The following is an 18,532-nucleotide window of genomic DNA, read 5'->3' as shown; positions in this document are numbered from 1 at the left end:
TGTTTGCTAGGAGGGTATTTGGATTGATTAGGGTCTTTGGTGATTCAATAAAATGTGGGGGGAAAACGGTATAGAAAGCAAACACAGATACCAGAGACAGTGTGGGAGGAGAGTGGGAGATGGCAGAGGGTAAGAGATAGGGAACCAAGGATGGGGGGAAAAAAGCAAAACATACAGAAAACAAGAAATGGAAGATCATTTGCTGACAATAACATGTTTGTTGATGTGCTTGATTGAGACAAAATACAGTATAATCTGGATGGAAAATCTCATTTTGTATGCTATAATATGTACAGTGAATGAATACAAATAAATAAATTGAAAAAATAAAAAAATTAAAAAATAAAAATTTAAAAAATTAAAAATAAAAATTAAAAAAAAAAGATACATTGTAAAAGAAAAGGCCTATTGCCTGGTGATTAAGTGAATGGATCCCATATGGCATACCACAGGGTTCCAGTTCCAGACCCAGTAGCTTTAAAAAACACACATGTGGGACCAGTAGGTGGTATAGCGGTTACATTGCTGGACTCCCACGTAGTCGACCATGATTCAAGTCCCGGACCCAACAACTTGAAACTCCCACTGGGCGCATGTGCATGTGTGCCCAAGATCCAAGAAGAAAAGGGATTGCGGCATGACCATGCCTTCTAGGGGGTGATTTTGTGCTTTCTGTCTCCCTGTCTCTCTGTCTTATGAGCACACACACCCTATAGCAAAAATCTATGTCAAAAGAAAAAGGAAAGAAAAGAAAAAGAAAAAGCACATATGTGTATGCATGCCCAGAATCCTGAAAGGAAGAAGAAATGGAAGAGAATGACTTGTAGCAGATCGTTCCCCATGAGAAGTGCTTCCTCATTTTCCCTTTTCTTCTCCTGTCTCTGTCTCTTTCTCCTGTGAGTGCACGTGCCCTCTGGCAAATTAAAAAATAAAACAAAAAGGAAGTTGCAGAAAATTGTGTTACGTTATCACACAGAATTTATTTGCATATCCTAAAATTGTCAACATGATATTCTCTGTTAACCTCAGAGCCAATAAACAGCCTCTGATGCTTCTCTGTAGAAGTTACAGGGCACTGTGGAGTCCACATTGTTGCTTCAGCTATTCTGCCTTAGTGTGGCTACTCAGCTGGCTGGAGTTTTATTAACAAGAGACTATTTTTTATGTGTTTAATAACTTTCACTTTAATTTCTAATCTATATACAAATAATGATATATCTAATTTACATACAAATAATTGTATGTCTTTGTGGAGTACAATATGATTTTTCAAAGCACATATACAGTGTGTCACATAATCAAGGTGATAAACATATCCACTATCCCTGTCTTTTATCATGATTGTTGTACACATTTGAAATTCACTCCGGGTCAGCAGATAGCATAGCAGTATATTGCTGGACTTCCACATGACCGACCCCAGATAGAGTCCCTGCCCCAGTGGCTTGAATATCACGCTGGATGTGTGTGTGCGCATGCCCAAGATCCCAGGAGGAGGATGGTGTTTTCTATGGAGGTGATTTCCCTCTTACTGTCTCTTTTCTTTCTCTGGCAAGTGCATATTCCCTAAGGCAAAACCTCTACAAAAAAAAAAAAAAAAGAAAGAAGAAAGTGAAATTCATTCTACTGGTTATTTGGAGATAAATATTAAATTGTCATTAACTTTCTTTACTGTGCTATAATATTCCATAGTCCTTTCCACTTATACATGTACTCTTGTATCTGTTAACCAAATTCTCCCCATCCTTTTCCACCCCCCTTTACCCTACAGGTTTTGGTATCTACCATTACACTTGCTTTTATGCAAGTGAGACTTTTTACTGCTGCTAACAAGTGAGACATAGGTATTTTAAAAATGAAAACATACAGTGTTTATCTTTCAGAACCTGGCTTATTTCCTAGCTTACATAGCATTAATTCTTCCAGGTCCATCCATTTGGCCTCAAATAGAAGGAATTCATCTTTTTTAATGGCTAAATAATATTCCATTGTGTGGAATATTATTTATTCTGATTATATATGTATATATATATATACATACCACATTTTAAATTTATTTATCAGTTGTTGATCATTTAAGTTGATTATCTTAGCTCTTGTCAAAAGTGCTGTAGTAAATATGGAAGTGTAGACATCTCTTTGACATATTGATTTCCGCTCCTTTGGATATATACCCAGTAGTAAGATTATTGGACTGTAAGAAAGTTCTATTTATAGTTAGGTTTTTTTTTTTAATATGGAATACTTCTCAAATTTATGAGTTATCCTTGCATAGGGGCCACCCAAATCTTCTTCATATCATTCCAATTGTATTTGTGCTGTTAGAGCGAGCACTGAGACTGTTTGCAATGACTTGTGATCAGTGTTAAGAAATGTGGCCTACACTGTATTCAGTGAGCCTCTAGCTAGAAGATTCTTGAAGGCAGGACACTTGTCTTCTCCAGTGTTACACTCTGTTTCAAGCATAGCATCTGGTACACGAAATTCAGTGTTAATTGAGTCGTTGAATACTAGGTCCATTTTTTTCTTACCATGTAACTTCTTAACATTCATCTAAATTCATTGATGGTGCCAAACTAATGGGGTTACTCAGATAAAACTCCCAAGTGCTCTTGAAAATTGATGTGGTACTGACAAGTAAGCAGCACCATCATGTTAGAGAAGAATTTCCTACAATTTAGATATGGAGCTCTCCAAATAACCAAGCCTGGACTAAATGATTTGGATAATACTTTGCAGCTCAAAGTCTGATTTTCATTTTACTGACTTTAAATCATGAGCAGCATAGGGATTCTTGTCATCAATGAACTACTAAGAGGATTTCTTACATGGATGACAGTGGGACATTTATTTTAATACTTTCATGTAAAAGAAAAATGGAAAAGCTATTGTCATTTGGCTACTTTCTATTAAAATTTTAAGTTGATAAAATTTTGTGAATTGGGGTTAGATGATTATATTGATATAAAGTTCTGAGTTAGGTTTTCTGGTGAGTGATTTATTTGGATACTGGTTTAATCAAAGGAATAACTTTTTAGCTATTACCAAGTGATTCTTTAAAACAGTGCGAGGATATTAACAATGGTGTTTTGCTACAGTGCCACAAAGTAACTTCCTGTCTTCTACTCAGAAATCGGTAGTAGCATATGTTGCTGACACTGTTAGTCACCTATCCTCTGTCTTCTTTCAAAACAGAATTCTGATTTAATTTAGGTATATTTTCATACAGAACTTGAGAGTTGACTCTGTATCCCAATTTTCTGGTGGATTCTGGTCAGACTATGCCATGGTTGCTGATATGTCATTCCTAAATATTTACTTTATTCCTACTATAGGTCTGTTTGGCATGATGCTAGGTATTGCTGGGAAGCATTTAATCACAATTATTCTTACATACTGTAAATGCCAAAATTTGCCTATAGAAAATAAACATTTTTGCCTCTTGGGAAAAAACCCAAGTGGTCAATAAACATTTCTTTTTTTGTTTTCTAATTAGCCTTTGTATGACAACAGAAGTGTATACCTGTCCCTTTCTTATTAATGCGAACACTATCTTTGTGTTTATCTTTGTGAAATGCCTTATGATTATGGATTATACTATTTTCTGTTTTATAGAGAAAACCATTTAAGGATTAATATCATACTTCTCAAGAGGCATTTTCTTCTGGTTCCATTTAAAAAGTTTTATGATACTCCTTTACTTCTTTACCTTGAAAGCACTATGGTTACATAGACTCTGATTCAGATTAAGGCAGTTCCTGGCATTTTAAGTTAGTCTGTAGAATGTTATATTTTTTCCATAATGTTTTTATTCTGTGAAGGTGTCATTTTCACACTATAATTTTGCAGAATGCAAATTTTGGTTAGTTATTCAGTTCTAGACCCATATTTTATATTTGAAATGTCATGACTGTATTCAAAATAAAGTTAAGCAAAGCTTCAGCAGAAATGTAACTTTGCCGTTCTAAAGTTTATTAAATAACTAAATAATGGCAAACAGAGTACACAAATGCAAATGTGATTCAGAAATTAGAAGTCAGGGTATAGGTAGCTGCCTACCGGTTTCATTTGAGAGGCACAGAGAAAATATTACTCAGTTAGAACATCCCCTCTCCAGAGTGCCTTACATCTTTATTGGGTTATATTTAGAGGAAGCTATAAATTCAAATGTGATTTGGAGAAGGCAGCACATGCAGATTAAACCATTAGCACATTGAATGATCAATTGTTAGAGCTGGAAAGATTTGAGATCATCAAGTCATTTTATAGAGACCTGGTGAGGTTAAATGACTCGCCCTGGATCTGATTTTTTTTCTTCCATTTTCGCCTCTTTTCTTGGAAGTAAGAAAGACTTAGGAAATGTCAATGTTAATAAATATTGTTTTATGTAGGAAAAGAGGACATATAGATAACCCAGCCAGGCACCTCATTATCAGCAGCTACCTTCAAAAAGTATGCCATGGGAAGACAGATCTGTCCTCTGTATCTTAATGGTGATGCATCAAATTTTCTAAACTTTCTTTGCCACCAATATTTTGTGCCAATTCCACCTCTTAGATTTTGCTGTCTAAATTTTTATGAGAGAGAAATTGCTGGGCAATAACATTTTTAAGGTATTCGTTGTCATTCCCAAAGAGTGTTAAACAATGGCTCATTACAGCTTCGAGAAAAGTCTCTTAGGGATTTGCACTGTACGTTATCACCAGCAGTTACATTTAATGACCAAATAGTGGTCATGTCTATTTCATTTCAAAATGGGTCAAATATGATAGGAACAGATGACATAGATAAACTTGAAAAATAATTAGATAAAAATAGGATAAATTTTACATTTATTCTTAGAAAGTCAGTTTTATGTAGAAGGGGTTTGAGAAATCCCCTTGTATTATTAATAGTGCACTTCAAAAGGAATTCTGGTTTTTAATAACCCAAGGTAAAACTAGAGGAAGTAAAGTTCTATTCCAAGCATTGATTAGACCACATCTGGAGTCTAGTTTAATTTTGAACTGATCTATTCATTCAGAAAATATTGTAAGATGCCTGTTATATGCTGTAGCATGTACCAGTCACTGGGCATACCGTAGAGAACAAGACCCACATGGTCCCAGCCTTCACTGCGTTTTCAAGTTAAACCTTAACCAGATACTTACAGTTATGGTGTGTGTCGTAAAAATGAGGTAAGGGAAGCTGTGGCACAGGATAACCGAGTGAACTAATCAAGTCACATGGCATGAAAAGGGACATGTGTGATTAGATTTTTAAGTTTTGTTTTTTATATTTTAAGACAATATTGCCACATGGTTCAAAATTTTAAACCTATAGAAGAGTATATGCATTGAGGAATCCCTTCCACTTAAGTTCCTATATATTAGGTCATCAAGAAATCCATAACATATTTTTCTGTGATTTTCTATGCAAAAATGTGTCATGACTTTCCCAATGACCCAATATTTTTTTTTAATATCTTATCACAGAAACTGTGCATATTTAAACAAATTCTTATTTTTTTTACAAAGATAATTATATATTATAAACCTATATATTGTTTTGAACTTTCCTCTTTTGTTATTTTTTTGTTTGCATAGTTAACTTCCTACTTTTATGGTTGTGTGGTATTATATTACTAGAAATAGATCATAGTTTCTGGCAGGAACTTGAGGGAGTTTGCATCTCATGGCTTATATTTCCTTTGTGAAATGGGAAATATGTTCAGAAAAATGAAAAATTGGAGGTTTAAAAATCTAATGAAAACTGACATGGTTTGAAATTTTACCAAATAGGATTAAGATATCGAGATTTGTGTGGTAGGATTGTTAGCTGCACTGAGTGACCATTTGACATTAGCAACTCTAGATCAGAAGTGGAACCAGGAGCAGTTTCTCCTCTAAGGTACAATTTCCCCAGCAACACTCAGCAGCCTGGGTACAGGCCTGAAAAAGGCCTACAGTTAGATCCATTGAAGATTGGATTTTTTCATTAACTTATGATGCATAGACTGTAGCGCAAGGGAATTTATGCTTTACTAATAAGAACAAAGCTACTATGTGGACCTCAGAAATCAAAGGGCATGATGAAGGATGTGAAGGCAAGGAAGATATGGATGTGGAGAATGTAAACAGTCACTTGACTGAACCCTGACAAGATAGTGAAAGTGTAGTGGTTATAAACTGGTATGAATCAACAAACACCATAGAAGGGCAGGGTAAGTAGAGAGGGAATATTTGAATTAGCAGACTGAGCTGTTTTTTTAGAACTAAGTTGTAAACATGGAAGTGGAATGGTTAGAGTAGATTTTAGAAGGTTACTGGGGACAAGGAGTGTAAGGAACTGAAAGGGAATTAGAAGTCATATTTTAAGCATTTTAACAAATGAAAACATATCTGAGAATGAGTGACGAGAATAATGAGGGAAATCTCATATTCAGCTGTACAAATGCCTCACATTATTGATTGCCTGCTATATTTAAGACACTATTTCAGAGCTGCCGGTGATACAAAGATGAGTAAGACATAGCACTTGATCTTATGAAGGCTATAGGAATTTGAAAAAGTGAAGTTCTAGAGGGAACAAGTCTTTAAATATTTAAAGATCTATCAGGTTTGAAAGGAATTAGACTTTTGTCTTTGTAGCCTCAAGGGACAAAACTAGTATCAGGGGTAGAACTTAATAGGAAAGTAGATTCTGGCTTAATTTGAATAAGAACTTTTTAAAAAACATACATGGAACGCTGTTACAGTAAAAATGGGGAGAAAAAAATACCAGAATTCTACTCTACTAAAAAGTAAGTTGATTTCTTTTTTCTTTCTTCAGTTCTACCATTGTTAATAAAGCTATTTTTTTACATAATTTTAATCTAGTTTATATGTAACAAATGCTGACATCCGCTAATTTTCACTTAGCATTGTTTTATCCCATTCTTTAACATTGTTTTTATAAGTTGCTTTATATCCTTTATTTTTACTAATTTAAAGATAGTTTATTTCTTTTGGTTTATTTCTTTTGGAAAAGTGATTCATACTTATTTGAACAAACCAAGTATAGAGAAAACATTTATAAAATAAGTAAAAGACAACAGAAATATTTCCATCTGCAGATAACTCATACTAATGTTTTTCGTGATTTTCCCTTCAGTTAGCTTCTCTAGTATGTAAGGATGGGTAGATGGAAGGCTGGATGGATGAATATATAGATATGAAATTTTATATAACTAAAACCGTTTTGTACACACCCTTATAAATGCTTTTTTCATGTAATACTATTTTATGACATCTTTCTACGTGAATAAGTAAAATATATCACTTTTATCAACTTTATGATATTACATTTTTTATATAAGATACTATACCACATGTTTTAGATGTGCTATCTTTAGTTCTTTCAATATTCCTACAGAGTACATTAGTATGTCAGTCTTATAGATGAGGAAACTTTTTTTTTTTTAAGAGGTTTTTGCTATAGGGCGCATGCGCTTGCCAGACAGAGAGAGACAGAAAGACAGAGAGACAGAGAGATAGAAAGCAAAAAATCACCCTCCAGGGGGGATGGCCACGCTGCAATCCCTTCTCCTCCATTCTCCTCTCGGGATCTTGGACACGCACGCACACGCGCCCAGCGTGAGTTTAAGCCACCGGGTCCGGGACGCGAACCACGGTCGACTACATGGGAGTCCAGCGACATAGCCATTACGCTAACTGCTGGTCCCTAGATGAGGAAACTGAGGTTTGGAAAGGTTAAATAACTTGTCAAACCATATAACTAAAAAATGAACGAACAAGAGTTTAAACACCCTTTGCTATCACTTTCTTCCCATTCTCTTCACAATATTTAGTTAATTTGGTAGTTTATTGTCCATGTATGTGCTATTAAATAAATTAAATAAATGGGCTAAATAAATACTGTTCACTAATAAATCAAATAGTTGACTGTGCCTTTCATGGTCAGCTTTTGTTTATCTTATAATTTATTATTTCTTTTTTTCCCTCCATCTGTTTGGTTTCCTATAAAACCATGGGCTATTTTCTTTTTTTTTTTTTTAATTTAAATATAGAGAGATTTTTGCTATAGAGCACGTGTGCTTACTGGAGAGACAGAGAGACATAAAGTGAGAAATCACCCCCTGGGGGGTGATGGCCATGCCGCAGTCCCTTCTCCATTTTCCTCTAGGGACATTTTCCTCTTGAACACACTTATACACGTGCCCAGTGTGAGTTTTAAGCCTCCAGGTCCAGGACTTGAACCATGGTTGACTACATGAGAGTCAGCAAAATAATTATTACACCATCTGCTAATCCCACTATTTTCTTTTTTACTGAAAGACTCCAAGACATTTTTAAATGTTTTTCCTAGAGGCCCACCCCTCAACCCTCACCTAGCCTTTTGTTAGGTTCCAGTCTAGACTGGTTCTTCTTTAAGCATGGTACAAATATCTCATCCTGAATTTCCTTGAGCCATTTTGCCCAGTTGGATCCTCACACCTATGGATTTCAAGACTTTTGTTGCTTAGTTAATTCTGTAATGCTTTAAAAATTCAATATCAAAAGGAGACCATATAGTGTGACCAACAGATGGTGTTGGTTATGTTGCTGGACACCCATGGAGGCGACTGTGGTTCAAGTCCCAAACCCAGCACCTTAAACTCATTGCCAGACACGTGCGAGTGCATGCCCAAAATCCCGAGAGGAGAATGGAGGAGAAGGAATTGCTTTATGCCCATCCCCGGGGAACGACTTCTCACTTTCTGTCTTTCTCAGTTTCTCTGGTGAGCTCATGCACCCTATAGCAAAAATCTCTCTTAAAAAAAAAATTAAGTAGACCATGTAGTATAATGAACCCTCTATGAATTAATCATCCACTTTCACCAGTGATCATCTCATTGCCTATCTGTTTTAGCTTTATTCCTAGCTACCTCTCCTCCCTCATATTATATTGAAACAAGTTCTACATATTATATTTTATCCATAAAATATTTTAGTATGTATTTCTACAGAGTAAGGGCTCTTTATTTATTTATTTTTTAAGTTTCTTCTATAGGGATGTGTGCCCTCACCAGAGAGAGAGGCTGCGCAATCACCTCCCCTCTCTGGGCACGGGGCGTCGGGTGGGGGAAGGATAGATACCAGTGCCACAATCCCTTTTCCTCCATTCTCTTCTCAGGATTTTGAGCATGTATACATACCCAGTGTGATTTTCCAAGTGACCAGGTCTGGGACTTGAACCATGTAGTCAGCCATGTGGGATCTAGCACCTTGACCTCTACATCACCTGCTGGTCCAGGACTCTTTTAAAAAAATAATTAATTATAATACTATCATCATACCTTTAGAGTTAAAGTTAGCAATAATCCTTTATTCTCATAAAAATATTCAGTAAATGGGACCAGCGGTTAGCATAATGGCTATGTCGCTGGACTCCCATGTAGTTGACCGTGGTTCGCGTCCCGGACCCGGTGGTTTAAAACTCACACTGGGCGCGTGTGCGTGCGTGCCCAAGATGCCAAGAGGAGAATGGAGGAGAAGGGATTGTGGCGTGGCCATCCCCCCTGGGGGGTGATTTCTCGCTTTCTGTCTCTATGTCTCTCTCTGTCTGGCGACCGCACGTGCCCTATAGCAAAAACGTCTCCAAAAAAATATTCAGTAAATATTGAAATATCCAGTCATTTTGTGAATATGATAACTTTTAAAGTTTGTAGGTTTGTTTGTTCATTTACATTTTTCTCTTGTAGTTGAACTTCTCTTTACTGAATTGGTTCCTAGTACTTCATAATCCACTGTTCTACAGAACTCAAAGAATTTTACTAGTACGAGCTAAGTGAACTCAGAAGAAGCAATCTATACATGCATATGTCTTGATTTTATCTGAATTTCTCTATTCATGGCAGCCTCTTGCAATTTCCTGCACTTGCAAGTTTAGAGAACTTAGGTGTCTGTTTATACTGGTACATAAGAACTTATGAGTGGCATGTTTTGTCTAAGAACACTGGACTTCCCCAAGTTTTTAATCTCAAAAATCAGTTCAATAGATGTTAAAAATTTCTATAATCACTATCTAACTGCATTGAAGAAATAAATTCTTCATATTTTTCTTTTAGCAGCCTCCCTGTCTTTAGTCTCATGAGTTTTTTTTATGATTAGGGACCAGGGAAAAATCACAGTATGATTATTTGTTCTCTCTGCAGGTTGAGTGTTTATTTTTAATTTGCATTGTACTCTTTGCACGATGATAACTTTACTCCAGTTTCAGAGCAATTTAGTATTTCAGTATTTAAGGAACAAGGTATTTGTTTTTATAACCTGTGTCATTGTTCTTTATCAAGTCTATTTGTAGTCTCAGTTATTGTCATTTTCTTCAGAGTAATTCCAATTTTTCAATCTATCCTCTTGTTACTTCTTTACTATATTTCCTCACTCTGTTCACAGTAGACTGGTTCCCACTTCTTAGATGTTTATACTGGTATGTAAGGACTTTCTGGACTATAGTATTCTTGGATAATACAACGAGAACTACACATTCTGTTTCATTTGTAGAGCACTATTACTTAATACAAGAACAGAATATTCTAAAATTTCCCTATTGCTGTTGTGTTTCAAACTATTTAGTTTTGAAACTCTCATACTTTGCGATGGGAAAGCAAAATGTTACGGCTATTTCTTGTAAAGTTGTACATACAAACTACTAAACATTAATGAAAAAATAAAAGACGACCTAAGTGAATGGAGTAGTTTACCATGTTTCTGGACAGGAATACTCAATATTTTTAAAACGACAGTTCTTCTCAAATAGTTCCATAGATTCGAATGCAGTAACAATTGAAATCCCAGTAAGGTTTTTGTAGATATTGACCTTATTTTTAAATGGCGAGGAAGTGTACATTTAGAATTAGCCAGCAGGACTCCATTGATATGATACAAATTTTGTTGGCAACATCCAAAACAGTAACCAGGAGCCAGCCACACATATGCGTTCTCTCTGTCAGGCCCAATGAGGTTGTTGACTTTGGCCACATCAGTATCATAGAGCTTCTTCACAGCCTGTTTGATCTGATGCTTGTTAGCCTTGACATCCATAGTGAACAGGAGTGTGTTGTCTTTGATCTTCTTCATGGCAGACTTGGTGGTCAGGGAGATCTTAATGATGCCATAGTGGTCGAGCTTGTTTCTCCTGGGGGTAAGGGGCTCTCTTCTGATGATATTTGGACTACCTCCAGAACTGCAGTGTCTTGGGCTGCCAGAACACAGGTGATGTGTGGATCTTCTTTGGTGGCTGTGGATGCCTTTCATCACTTTCTTCTTGGCCTTCAAGAGCCTTTGCTTTGGCTTTAGCTTCGGAAGGGGCAGGAGCTTTCTCCTCGGCACCATCTTGGCAAAAAGTGAAATTAATGTTTTAAATCTAAAGTTCATATGTGAAACCAAGGAAGGCAAAGAATTTTGAAAAAGAAGAAGATTGGAAGAGTGACACTTTTTTTTTTTTTAAATTTTGTGGTTCATATATGAGCCACACAAAAATAAGTAGAATAGGTTAGAGAATAGACATCTACATATATATTCAATTGATTATTTACAAAGATGTAAAGGAATTCAATAGACAAAAGCAAATCATTTCAACACATGCTCCTGGAACAATTGGAAATCCAAATGTAAATAAAAAAGAACTCAACCATATCTCATACCATATGCAAAAGTCTGACTATATGTGAATTGTAGACATAATTGGAAAACCTGAAACTATAAAACTTATTAAATGAAATAGTAGAGAAAAGCTTTGGAACTGTGGGTTAGACAAAGATTTTTTTAGGTAGAATACAAAATGCAGGAGCCATAGAAGACAGAAGTGATGAATTTCACTTCATTAAAACAAAATCTCTTCAAAGACATTCTTATGAGCATGAAAGATCAAGCCACAAACTAGGAAAAAATTTGTAAAGCACACATTTGATAAAGCAGTGTATAAGTTTATATATATATGTATATACTTATAAATGTAGAATATGTTTATGTGTAAAGATATGTAAACACAGAAAAGAATTGGTAAAAGAATATATAAAAATTTTCAAAACTTGGCAATAAGAAAACAAAACTAATGAATTTTTTAGTGTTAGAAATTTACACAGATACTTTGCCTACGAAGATATGCAGAAGTCAAATAAGCATGTGAAAAGATGTATAAAATGATTCGTTATCAGAGAAAGCAAGTTAAAAACTACAGTAAGATACCAGTACACATGCATTAAAATAAGTAAAAGAATTTATAACTGACAGTATGGAACGATGACAAAGATGATGAACAAGTGGAACTTTTATACATTGCTGATAGAAATACAAAATGTTAAGCCAATTTGGAAAATGGTAGTTTCTTTTTTTTTGGAGAGGTTTTTGCTATAGGGCGTGTGTGCTTGCCAGAGAGACAGAGAGAGACAGAAAGCGAGAAATCATCGGGGGGTATGGCCACACCACAATCCCTTCTCCTCCATTCTCCTCTCGGGATCTTGGGCACACATGCACACGCGCCTGGTGTGAGTTTTAAGCCACCGGGTCCGGGACTCGAACCACAGTCGACTACATGGGAGTCCAGCAACATAGCCATTACGCTAACTGCTGGTTCCCTATGGTAGTTACTTAAAAAGGTTAAGTATAGGCTTACTGTACCAACCAGAAATCCCTCTCCTGTGTGTTTAGTCAACATAAATGAAAACATGTTCATTTAAAATTCTGTATGCGTGTTTATGGCAGCTTTATCCATAGTTACCTAAAACTGGAAACAACCCAGATGTACTTTAACTGGAGTGAATGCACAAATTTTGATATATCCATACAATTGAACGTATTACTCTGCAATAAGAAGAATGAGCTACTTACTACCCAAAAGCATAGATGAATTTCAAATACATAGGCTTAGTGAAAGAAATCAGATTTAAAGGCTACATTTTGCATGATCTTGGACATTCTGGAACATGCAAAAACAGGTTAATGGTTGCCAGCAGCTGAGGATGAGAGGAAACAATTGCTGCAAAAAAATACAAGAGAACCTAACTTTTTAAAAACATCAGAAAGTGATTTCCAAAGTTAAAAATTAACTGCATTTGTGTGCATATGTTTCATGTATGAGTTCATCACACAGATAAGCATGCATGTTCTTGACAATAAACTTCTGTTTCATCATCATAGGTTAATGCTAAGTACCTATAAAGAAATGCCTCTTTTTAAAAATTATTATCTAAAGAGGAGATGGAAAATAATGTGGCCATCTCTTCTGGAGGGTGATTCCTCATTTTCCTTCTCTCTCAATATCCACCTCTCTCTCTCTCTCTCTCTTTTCATATCTCTCCAGCAAACTTATGCACCCTATAGTATATTAAAAAAAGAAAAGAGCTATTTTAAATGCAAAACAAAGTTCATGTTTCATAACTTTGCTAGAATCATTTGCAATTTTTATTAATTTAGTTTGTTAGGAATTAAATGCCCTTTGTACTTTAATTCTACTCCGAACCATATTGCCTCTACTTTATCCTCTAAAAATATTTATTTTATTCATTTACACCTTTTGTCTTTCATCCAGGCTCTTTACATCTTTCCAGTTGTACTTACTTCTTTTATAATGTAAAAGTAATGAACCTTAAACTTCAGAATCCTTTACTTACATAGGCCATTTCATGGCCTGGAGGGGTTGTGACAACTTTCATTGTCTCATATGTCCTTGTTAAATTTACAGAAGTAGGGTATTTTAATCTTAATAGATGAAAACATCTCTTTTCAGTCTAGATTCTGTCTCGTATTTTTCTTGTGTTTCGTGATGTTAAAGTGTCAGCAAATATTTTTGGATCAAGCTAAGAGGAATCTGCATTGGGGATACTTTTAGACTAAGTTTAACAGGCTGTATTTATGCATATAGTTAGGTTATTGCTAGCCAACTTGATGTAGGAAGGGCTTCATGGAATACTTTTGGTGCTGGGCCAGCAGAAATACTGCAGCCTGAATGTGCCCTATGGTAGCAGATGTGAGAATGTGATTAATGGAAGAGAAATAAGGTTGAAATTTACAAAGCCAGAGGTAGTCTGAATAATTGTTCCAAATCTTATAGCTCATATATGATAGAAGCTTGATAGAGGATTTTTCGAATTTTACAATAATTCAAAACAATTTTTATACACTATTCGCTAAGTTATGAACCTAAAAGAAACTTACAATTATCATTAATAGGAGCCAGCAGATGGTGTAGTGGTTAAGGTGCTGGACTCCCACATGACTGACTGCAGTTTGAGTCCTGGATCTGGCATCTTGAAACACTCTGGGCGTGTGTGTCTAAGATCTCAGTAGGTGACTGGAGGAGCAGGGATTGCAGTGTGGCCATCCCCCTGGCAGGTGATTTCTCACTTTCCCTCTCACTGTCTCTCTGTCTCTCCGGCAAGCACACACGCCCTTTGGCAAAAATCTTTCTTTTAAAAAATACCATTAATAGGGACCAGCAGTTAGTGTAATGGCTATGTCGCTGGACTCCCATGTAGTAGGCCGTGGTTTGCATTCCAGACCCGGTGGCTTAAAACTCATGCCAGGCACATGTGCGTGCATGCCCAAGATCCTGAGAGGAGGATGGAGAAGGGAATGCGGCATGGCCATCCCCCGTGGGGGTGATTTCTCGCTATCTGTTTCTCTGTCCCTCTCTGTCTGTCTGGCGAGTGCACGCGCCCTATAGCAAAAACCTCTCCAAAAAAATTAAAAAATACCATTAATAAAAGCAAAGTATGGAAAAAGCAGTCTATGTGTGTGTCTAGTGGTTGAATAGTAAAAATGTGTTCTATCCCTGAATTTGGGATATCTATAAGCTTAAATTGTGTAATTCGTTGTGATTTTCTTTCTCATTGTAAATAAAGACTCATAATTGATGTATTTCATCTAGGTTGTCAAAACCTAAAATTCTTTTTTTGGGTATTATTTCATCTATTTTTTATTATTATTCATACATTAAATCGCTATCCATCATTAGATTGTGAAGAGACTTTACCCAGCATGATATACACCTCAGTTCAGCCCAGCTGAGGCCACCATACACATCCTCATCAACAGAAAATAAACCTTGTCTGTGTCCCACAAGTGTCTTACCTCTCCATTTTAAATTCTTTTATTATCCTTTCAATGTCCATGCGATCTGTAATTGATGTCCCTCTTTCATTTCATTTATTAATTTGTGTCATCTCTGTTTTTTCCCTTAATTAGTGCTAGCAGCTTATTGATTTTATTGAATTTATTATTATTATTTTTTTTTTGGAGAGATTTTCACTGTAGGGCGCGTGCACTCGCCGGACAGACAGAGAGAGACATAGAGACAGAAAGCGAGAAATCACCCCCCAGGGGGGATGGCCACGCCGCAATCCCTTCTCCTCCATTCTCCTCTCGGGATCTTGGGCACGCACGCACACGCGCCCGGCGTGAGTTTTAAGCCACCGGGTCCGGGACACGAACCGCAGTCGACTACGTGGGAGTCCAGCGACATAGCCATTACACTAACTGCTGGTTCCCTGAATTTATTAATTTTTAAAAAAGAATTAATAGAGATTTTCTTTGTTGGTTTTCTTTTTTCAATTTCATTGGTTTCTGCTTTAATATTTATTATTCTTTTCTGTTCATATTGGATTTAATTTGTTCTTCTTTTTCTAGTTCCTAAAGTGAGAGTTCAGGTTATTTATCTTTGTCTTCGTCCTTCCTTCCTTTCTAAGTTTTGCTACAGGGCACATGTGCTCATAAGTGTGTGTGGGGGAGGAGGGTGAGAGAGAAGTGAGAAATCACTCCCCAGGACGAATGACCATACCAAAAATCCCTGCCCAGCATGTTTTGCAAACTGCTGGGCTGGGGACTGAAACCACACAGTCAGCCATATAGGATCCAGCATCTTAAATATCTCACCACCTGCTGGCCCTCTCTTCTTTTTTAATATATATATTTCAGTACTTCAAGTATTGAAAGGTATATTTTCATTGAGTTCCAAGTATTGTTTTCCTGGAGATTTTTTCTTTGACCCATGTGTTACATAGCAATGTGTTTAATCTCCAAGCATTTGGGGATATCCTTTTATTACTGACTTCTAGTTTATAGTCACTGTGACGTGAGGTTGACACTGTATAGTTTCCATTCTTTTACATTTGTTGTGTGCTTCTTAAATTATTTATTAATTTATTGTTAAGATGTGTTTTATGGCCCAACTTGCGTTCTATCTTGGTGACTGTTCAAAGGGAATCTGACAACGTGTAATTTGCTGTCGTTAGATGAAATAGTCTGTAGATATCTGTTATATTCGGTTGATTGATGGTGCTATGAATTTCAGCATATCCCTACTGATTTTTTTGCCTACTGAACCTGACCATTTCTAATAGAGTGTTAAATCTCCAACTGTAATAGTGGAATCATCTGTTTTTCTTCACAGTTCCATCAGTTTTTGCATCCCATATTTTGATTCTCTGTTCTTACGTACATATATATTAAAGATTGTTAGGTCTTGCAGTGTTGACCAATTTATCATTATGTAGTATCTCTTCTTTATTTTTTAGGTTTTTGCCATAGGCAGCATGTGCTTGCTGGAGAGAGACAGAGAGAAGGAAAGTAAGAAATCCCCTCCTGGGGGATGGCCATGCTGTAGTCCCTTCTCCATTCTCCTCTTAGGATTTCGGGTATATACGCACGGGCACCTGTCATGATTTTCCAGCTGCCATGTCTGGGCCTCAGACCGCAGTTAGCCATGTCAAAGTCTAGTGCCCCAACCAACCATCATGCCACCTGCTGGCCCTACGCAGTATCTCTCTTTATCCCTGATAATGTTCCTTCCTCTGAAGCCTCCTCCATCAATGGAGTTCCTCCCACCTTCTTTTTTTTTTTTTAATGACAACAAGAGAGGTGTATTTGATGTTCTTGCCAGATCATGATTCTGCTTCAGACTCCCAATTAGCTAGGTACACAGGCACAGTCACCATTCCTGGCCTGTATAATAGAGGGGACTACAGCATGGCCATCCCCCAGGAGGATGGACCAAAAACTGAACCCATGCCTTCGGTGCTGCCTCAGCCACTGCACAGCAGTGACTTCTTGCTTGTGCCACTGCAGCTGGGCCCCCACTTTGTTTTGATTCATGTTAGCATAGTATGTCTTTTTACATACCTTTACTTCCATGTGTATGTGTTTAGATAGACAGACAGATTTTAATGTATTGCCAGATAGTCCATGTACTTGCCAGAAAGAGAAAAAGAGAAAGCACCCCCCACTGAAGTGCAGACACACTGCAACCCTTTTTCATCTCCTTTTCTATCTTGCCAGGATTTTGGCATGTATGCACACTCCCTCAGCCTGTTTTCCCAGCCACTGAGGCCTTGGTTTGGCCATGTGGGATCCAACTCCCTATGCACAGTGCATAACCCTGGTGCTAGTGACCAGCTCTATGTGTTTATATATTTTAATTGAGTTTCTCTATCATAAAATTTATATGAAGTTACAAAATACCTAGAATAGCCAGAATAATCCTGAGCACAAAGAATGATGCTCATATTTCAAAATATACTACAAGATCATAGTAATGGAAACAGCATGGTATAGTGTGTATCGATATAAGGTGCCAAGTATCTCCACTGGGAAAAAGACAGTCTCTTCAACAAATGGTTCTAGGAAAACTGGACATCCACATGCAGAAGAATGAAGATGAATCCAGATCTCTCACCGCATACAAAAATCAACTCCTAGTGGATTAAAGTCTTAAAAATAAATTGTGAAACTACTAGAAGAAAACATTAGAGAAACACTTCAGGGCATTGATACCAATAAAGAGTTCATCAATAAAACCTCAAAAGCACAGGCAACAAAAGCATAAATAGATAAATGAGACAATATCTAACTGAAAGCCTCCTCACAGCAAAGGAAACAGTCAACACAGTGAAGAGATAGCCTAGAGAATGGAAGAAGGTATTTTCATTATATTTATCCTGCAAGAGATTAGTAACCAGAATAGACAAGGAACTCAGCTCTATAGAGTGAAAAACAAATAGTCTGAATGAAAAACGGGCAAATGTCCTGAATAAACAGTTCCCAGAAGAATATATACAAATGTCCAGCAAACATAAAAATATATGAGATATCACTTATTATTAGAGACACACAGATGAAAACCACAATGAGATTATCATTTCACCTCAGAATAGCTATTATTAAAAAGAAAAACATAACAAATGTTGGCAAGGGGCACTCTGTTTCACTGTTGTTGGCAATGTAAATTACTATAGTCATTATAGAAAACAGTGTAGAGATTACTCAAAAAGATAAAAACAGAACTTCCATATGATCCAGCAATCCCACTGCTAGGCATATATCCAAAGGACAATAAATCAGTATGCCACAGAGCCATCCAGATCCCAGTGTTTATTGTGTGGCTTAAAACACACTGGGTACATGTGCATGCATGCCCAAAATTCTGAGAGGAGAATGGAGGAGAAGGGATTGCAGCATGGCCATCCCCCTGGGGGGTGGTTTCTTGCTTTCTGTCTCTCTCTGCCTCTCCAGTGAGT

The 18,532-nt window shown here is 36.7% G+C and overlaps 1 protein-coding gene and 1 non-coding gene across 2 annotated transcripts in view; one reads left to right on the top strand and one right to left on the bottom strand.

Moving 5' to 3' along the window:
* Positions 1-18,532, top strand: part of ZRANB3 (zinc finger RANBP2-type containing 3) — a 269,156-nt gene that overhangs the window by 156,193 nt on the left and 94,431 nt on the right. The gene's annotated exons all lie outside the window — the stretch shown is intronic.
* On the bottom strand, positions 2,231-2,334 carry LOC114006389 (U6 spliceosomal RNA). The gene has a single exon (XR_003548110.1). It is a non-coding gene; the product is annotated as a U6 spliceosomal RNA (small nuclear RNA).

The sequence above is a fragment of the Tupaia chinensis genome, unplaced genomic scaffold (genome assembly GCF_000334495.1).
Source record: "Tupaia chinensis unplaced genomic scaffold, TupChi_1.0 Scaffold147433_1, whole genome shotgun sequence".
Taxonomy (NCBI): domain Eukaryota; kingdom Metazoa; phylum Chordata; class Mammalia; order Scandentia; family Tupaiidae; genus Tupaia; species Tupaia belangeri.
The sequence above is the reverse complement of the archived record's forward strand: the minus strand, read 5'-3'. Positions and strand labels throughout refer to the sequence as shown.